Consider the following 7,990-nt stretch of genomic DNA (forward strand, 5'->3'; position numbering starts at 1 on the left):
CAAGTTACGCTTGGAGTCCAGATAGCTTTGACATATAAATCTGGGTGTCACGTCAGAAGGGCCCGGACAAAAGGGCGGGGACAAAAAGTCCCTAGTCAAAACGGCCCCGCGTCAAAAGGGCCCCGGTCATAAGGGCCCGAGTCAAAAGGGCCCCACGTCAAAAGGGCCCCGCGTTAAAAGGGTCCTGGTTATAAGGGCCCGAGTCAAAAGGGCCCCGCGTCAAAAGGGCCCGGGTCAAAAGGCCCCGGTCAAAAGGGCCCGGGTCAAAAGGGTTCGGGTCAAAAGGGCCCCGGTTATAAGGGCCCGAGTCAAAAGGGCCCTGCGTCCAAACATGCCTGGTCAAAAGGGTCCCCGGCAAAAGGGCGCGAGTCAAAAAGGCCCTGATCCAAAAGGGGCCCCGAGTCAAAAGGACCCCGCGATCAAAGGGCCTCACGTCAAAAAAGCCTGAGATATAGCCTGAAAGGCATGAGAAATATAAAAATGCTTATTAGATTAAAAGTATTCAGTGGACATCACCTGCTTTGTGTTGAAAGAACGTACATGTGGATCTGTATACAGTGTTAGTCAAAGTTGTTACGACAGCCCAGTTACGATTCATGTGAACAGAGAAAAGTGTTGCAGGTAGGTATTGATTAGTGCCGTGTCATGGTGCGGCTGAGCAGGGCAACGACCCTGGCTGCCGAAGTAAGGTGGCGCAAAATTCGGGAGTAAGAAATAAAAGGAAAGAAGGAAAGAAAGAGAAAGAGGAAAAAATACTTGGAATATTTTAGATCAATAGCAGATAGTGTTACTCGTGTTAGGAAAATCTATGTACACCCAACAACAAAAGTCTCTCCACACAAAGAAATAAAAACACTGATCACACATAAATCAGAAAATGCTTGAAAGTAGACGAAAATATCAAATCTAGAACAACTGCTGGAAATAAGTTAGTAAATGATTGCCTTCATTGAGAGACCTTTCCCAATTCTCCTCATTCCAACATTTCTTTCTTTCTGGAGGAGAGAAAATCTTGGTTGTCACACTGACTATGTATTGAAATTGAAATTGAAACATTTGAAAAAGTTAGAACCTGACCGGGATTTGAACGCGGGACCGACGAATATAAGTTCAATGCGCTAAAAACTTACCCACCTCGTCACTTCATCTTCCACCTAAACTATTAGCTAGTTAAAAGCATTGCATGTAAGACTATACACAAAATACTCGTACTAACACTCGTATAAGGAGATATTCCTTATGAGTGTCACAATGACTTACTCGAGGTTTCCTTCTTTAACTCAAAAACAAGTGATATAGACCTTCGTCAATGAGGAAAATATCGCGAAGCGTTCTTCAAGATGAGGTTACCTCATTGTTTTTAACTGGTCCCGATTTATATTACTCCAATTCTTCCTCACCGTGACTTCTAATTTCTAAAGAAGAAAAGCCGGCAGATATTATTTTCGCATTCTTTGAATTGCATCAACAAGTGTAGAAATAGTGTGTGTTATGTTTATGTAACATAGCTACTAGTTTATTTTCTTATATGTGTATCAAGTGTGAAAGCAGAGAACTGCCATTTCAGTGACTCGGGTTCGAATCCCAGCGTGACAGTTATTTTTTCTTTATTCGAAGGTATTGTTTATGTAATTGATATTGTAATTCTTTTATTATTATTATTATTATTATTATTATTATTATTATTATTATTATTATTATTATTATTATTATTTTGCGTATAACTATGAATTTCGATGGCAACTGTTGCCGAATATTAAAAAGTGAATATGGTAGAACTATGAAATAAAGTAAAGAGATGCGTGTAATTTTATCATAAAATTATATGGCGCAACGAATTTTATCTTATCGTAAACGGTTATCGTCGAATATGCACGGTTAAAGGAGCACTCTGTTGATCAAATTAATAGTAGTTGCTAGACAAGTATTGACCACCGGCAGAAAAAAATACAGAGTAACTGCAAGTCGAGTACGTACTATTGTACAGGAGTATGCTCAAAGACCTTTAGAGAACTATCTTCGTGGCTTGGTTCACAATTTTAATTTGCAATCCACGCAAGCAGTTTGAGACAAATGTCAATCGTATTTGGCATTTGGAAAGTTAAGCAAAAATGATAATAATCTTATGTCCAATATAAGTTGGAAGAATTTCAAAACAGATTAAAGTAGCCAGAATTTTTTCAATGTAAGTTCACATACTTTATATATCTGCGACTTGGGACTAAACGGGCTAATGTCAACAGGAAGTAGTTTGGAGTATATATACTATTCATATTAACATTTGCTTTTCTTGCAAAAGAAAATATCCATTTATATTCGTTAAAATTTGACGAACATCTCATTTTTTTGCCAAAAAGTGACACTGGCCCTTTTAGACCCAATTTAATCGACAAGATATGAAGATTTTTCTTTCTAAGGATTCATGGTATGTAAGTACTTTTCAAATATAATAAATGTAATATGTTTATCTCAAAAATACTTTTTGTTAGTAATGTCTTTTTCACTCTTTTTATCTTATTGTAAGGCTTTATGCAAGATTGGTACTTCTAAAATATAATGATCATAGTGTAATGTTAATCAAAGTAAAGTTGTTCAAAAAATATACTGTAATGTAAAATAATTATATACGTATAAAATCTGATCAGATGCAACAGGAAATACAAACAATTGCTATTTGTTTGTAATGTTTGTCATTGGTCTTTCAGCTGTTTTTAAATCCTTATTATAAGGCTTCGTGTTAGGTTAGCACCGATAATATATAATGTAATGTTCACCGAAGTCAAGTTGTTAATATTATAAATATCTATATATATATAATTTGATGAGATTTAGTGGAGAAAATATATATAATAGTTTTTAGTAAGGATTTTTTGTTTATAATATACTTCTTGTTTCATTATTTTTTATTTGATTCCATGTCAGTAAGCCCTAGACAAAGAACGACGTGTACAGAAGGGGTCGTCCTCAATGCAATATCGTATATCAGTGGCTCCCAATCATGTTTACCTGGCACCCTCAATGGAAGCCCTTAATACTTCACACATTTCTTACCGCTTGTTGGCTACTCGTACTTTTTGTGATCTTTTACCTGATTTCAGATACACCATTGAATTTTCAATTCGATAATAATAATAATAATAATAATAATAATAATAATAATAATAATAATAATAATAATAATAATAATAATAGTATACTCAATATATTTATATTTCCTCTAGCAAGACTTCTGAATACCTTTGTAGTCCAATATTATTATTTACCAGCTGTATTCCTAATTAAACGATAGTTCGTATTCAAAAAAATATTTTGCATTCCTACATTTAATTTAACATATCTCTTATATCATTCGTAATATTTCTAATTAAGAATGTAGTTTATTTCTGTCAGTAGCTTCTGCACTTCTGTTCTTGGAAATAACATCCCATCAATGTGGGTTTTCATCGCTCCAATAGTGATAATTTTTTCGGTTCACCAGACCATATAAGGTAAATATCACTTCATCAAAGAATACGGGGGAGAGGGGCACGGTTGTTCAGTGGTAGATCGCTTAGCTCTGGTGTGTTGGACTACTGGTTCGATTCCCGGCCAAATAAGGTTGTGGTGGACAATATTGTATACGTGAGTTTTTCCGGGGAACCCTCGTTTCCTTTTGATTTCACCCGTTCTTTCATCATCATTCACTTTTTTCAATCATCGTCATCCTGAAGGGCATAATGTGGGACGTTAAACTGACAGTCTGAAAGTTACCAGAGAATACCATGTCATTTACGACAATATTGCTGTCATCGATATTTCATACCATTACTTCGCAAAACTCAATGCGGTGATCAAGGTCGTCTTCCGTTATTTCATGCACTAAACGCATTCTCCTAGGGTTTCAACTTATACCGCCTTATGCAGAGTCGTTTTGACTTATGATTAGCGTCATACTAAAAGTTTGACTACTGCAATTAACATATGCTAATCGAACTCTTTAGTATGGTACTAATCATACTTCAGAATGACTTTACATAAAGAACATAGTGTACAAAAATTCATTGCGCTGAACTCTGGGAAACATCTAGCTTGTTAGCAACTCTAGTTATGAATGAATGCCCAATTTCCACAAAAGATTGTAAATTAAAAGAAACTGCCAAATTGCTACATTGTTTCGGCCTTCCTGATCGCATGCGGTACCTTTCTGCAAAACATTTAATGGTCTCTTAGGCAGTTGACTTCGAAATTGGGTTATGGTCGGAAAATGTAGCACTAAATATCTGTTGTACCTCTGTATATGATCTCTTCCTATCCTATAACCGGTGTCACGTCAGAAGGGCCCGAACAAAAGGGCGAGGACAGAAAGGCCTTAGTCAAAAGTGCTCCAGTCATAAGGGCCTGAGTCAAAAGCTGGTCAGAAGGGCCCCGGTCAAAAGGGCTCCCTAACAAAAAGGCCCCACGTCAAGAAATCTGAGATATAGCCTGCAAAACTTCAGTGGTATAAAAATACTTATTAGATGAAAAATATTACGTGGGCGTACCTGTTTATTTGTGTTGAAAGAATATACATGTCGAAAAAATATAAGGTTAGTAAAAATGTTACGACAGACCAGTAATAACGATACGCGTGGACGGAGGTAAAGTAAATATTGCAGATGGTGGATTCTGCGATATTTGATATCACACAATATCTTTTGAATGGAAAGAGGTGGGTTTGACACATCAATTTAGGCTAAAATGTTCCCACAGATGAGAAGAACTCATTTTTAAAAATCTATCTTCATTCGTTTGCGAGATAGGATGCTACGTTTGAAATTTGTATCTACTAGACCAAAGTATCTGGACAAGCAAAGAGACACGTAGAGGTAGAAAAGTAAAAGGTTGCAGGTTGATGCGAAAACTACACTGAGTGAGGGCGTGGACATAATGACAACCATCCTAGATTCGCCATATTGGATATCACAATCTTTTTGAATGGAAATCAGTATATTTAGCACATCAATTTAGGATTGAATTTTCCTACAAACGAGAATATGATTCATTCTTTACCAATCCTCATTCTTTTACGAGGAAAGTGTGCTATTTTTGACATTAGTGTGTAGTAGAGAAAAGTATCAGGATAATAAAATAATAATGTGGCGGAGGAAAAGCAAATGTTGCAAGTGTGTGTTGTTGCAAAAACTACATTGAATGGGGATGTGGACACTGTTGATCACATAAATATTCAGATATTATTTAAAAAAAAACTACTATAAAATGTCCTCTAAAATTATTTTATCCCTCCAAGTTAATACAGTTAGTATTTAATAGCAAACACACAATGATTTATAACTTTCTTTAAGCATTTCGGCATCGTTGTTACAATTTTCCTGGTGTAGTGTGGGGAAATATTGTTCCAATCTGTACGTAATGCTTTTCTCAAACCTTCTTTTACCGTAACTCGTATATATTGACCTCACGTTGCAATTCGTTCCAAGGATTCTCAATGGGATTAAAGCCGGTACTGTGTGGTGGGGTTTAACGAACTTTTGGGCAGTTTTAAACAATCTTTTCTTTACAACATATACTTTGTTTGGGATCAATATCTTGATAAATTTAGAAGTCCTTCTAAGAACGTTAAGATATATTTCTTCTGTATTTTAAAGCAGACTGGAAGTTCTATATTTCTTAATTTGGGTAATACACGGTTTCTTTCTAGCAATTCTACCATTATATCCTTCCTTATTAACTCTACATGATACAGTACACTGACCAGAAGAAACATCTTTATCACCCACTACTATTTGAACGACGTTGTTGAGCTCTACCAAATATTCGAAACTGCACATTAAAAGCATTCTATTGCTTTATAGTCGTAAAGTAACAATTAATCACAAATATACTTACTATTAAAATATGTTATACATATGTGGTAACTTCTCAATATTTTACAAACGTAAGCAAACGAACAGAAACGTTAAGAACACAATGAAGTACTATTTATTAGTTACCTGTCTAAATACTTTCTTCTACTAGAAACAAATGTCAAACTTAGCACACACTATCGCGTAAATGAATAGAGATCAGTCAAAAGTCGACTCAGTAAGGGATGCGCACGAGACGAGTCGAGACAGAATTTTCCTGAGAATATCCGAGTCGAGACATTACATTTACAGTACATTTTTGAGACGAGACAGCCTCGAATCTTGTCTCGTGCGCATCTCTAATTCAGATTATCGTTTGTAGCAAGATTCTAGCCTAAATTTATGTGACACAAGTACCCCTGTCTATTTGAAAATATTTTATGGTATATAATATGCGGAATTCAAGTTGGGTGCCATGATCATTTAACGCAGTTTTAACACCAATACCAATCTGTAACATTTACTTTTCCTTTGTCCATTTGTCTCTTTGTTACTGCCCTGTCATGATACTTTTTTCTATTAGATACATATGTCAAACACCCTGTCTCATAAACAAATGGTAATGTGTCAAAAATGAGTTCACCTTCACATTTGTGGAAATATAAAGCCTAAACTGAAGTGTAAGATCATAGCCTTTTCCATTAAAAAGCGTACGATCCGCAATATAGTGTAATTCAAAATGGCTTCCACGGTGACCACACTCCAAGCCAATGCAGTTTTGCAATAACACCAATTGCAACATTCGATTTTCCCCCGTCCACGCGTGCCGTTATTATTATTCTGTACCAATACTTTTGACTAACCCTGTATGAAGATCCACATGGATGTTCTTACACCAAAATTAAAGAAACGTTTTCAAGATAATATTATTCATATAATACGTATTTTTCTACTTTGATTCAGGGGCAGAAATTGAATTTTAGAACTAAGGGAACAGTCATTAATAGATAGTCTGATTGGGCTAGGTCTCGAGAATACAAACTTAGAGATATGATATGATATGATTTCCACTTTAGCATAACTTTCAGCAGGGAGGCTGTATGATATGTGGACCTAGTGATTAAGGTGGAATTCGAACCACATGTGATCCCGCCGGGAATCGAACCAGGGTCTTCCACGTCTACAAACTCAGAGAGACGCGGTTGAAAGCAAACTTTCATCGAGAAACGACTTAAGCGATAGGGATTGTTGCAGAACAAACAGCAACCAAACAAAATTAAGACCACCATTCAAGTTTCGTTTTTGTCTCTAATAACCACTGATATTCTTCCTTCTATTAGACAATCACTTCTACTTACTAAGGTGGCACTATCCACTCGTGAATGTTTGATTTCCACTTCTGTTTTGATTTCAGGCTTTCTGGCCGTGGGACTATTTTTACCCGGGCTCTCTCCACTCAAGCCCTTTTTCGCGGGACCCTTTTGACATGAGGCTCTTTTGACTCGGGCCCTTTTCTCGCGGGACCGTTTTGAGGCGGGGCTGTTTAGACTCAGACCCTTTTGTTGCGGTGCCCTTTTGACCCGGGCCTTTATGTCGCAGGGCCCTTTTGACCGGGGTCCTTTTGACGCGGGGCCGTTTTGACTGTTCCCTTTTGACGCAGGGTCCTTTTGACCGGGGCTCTTTTGACGCGGGGCAGTTTTGACTCGGGCCTTTCTGTCCTCGCCCTTATGTCCGGGCCCTTCTGACATGGAATCATAAATCTGTGTTCGCTTAGAACAGATGTAAAAATGAAGGCTGCCCAAGAATGCATGTGTGTTAATCTCAGCCTCAATGGTTTTCTCTGTATATGGGTTTCCCATTTATAAATTTTGAGTCATGCTTGGAAGGTGTGAAAATTTAAAGGAATTTTTAGGTTAATCTTATATTTTGTATTATCGTCAGTTCTGAGACATGTTTGAAATCAAGGAACTAGCAAGTTTGCTAAAGCCTTGGTTAGGTCTGCAACCATGTAAATGCAAACTTTTGCTAGTCTAGAGACTTGGCCTTAAAGGATCGATTAAGACTATTAAAACTCTACAGTGCTATTAGGGACGATGTAGTATATATGTGTAAAAAGAAAATATAACACTACACAAAACATGCAACTGAGAATAGGGAAGTTTTAAATT

The sequence above is a fragment of the Thermobia domestica genome, chromosome 8, assembly GCF_964235325.1.
Source record: "Thermobia domestica chromosome 8, izTheDome1.hap1.1, whole genome shotgun sequence".
Taxonomy (NCBI): Eukaryota; Metazoa; Arthropoda; class Insecta; order Zygentoma; family Lepismatidae; genus Thermobia; species Thermobia domestica.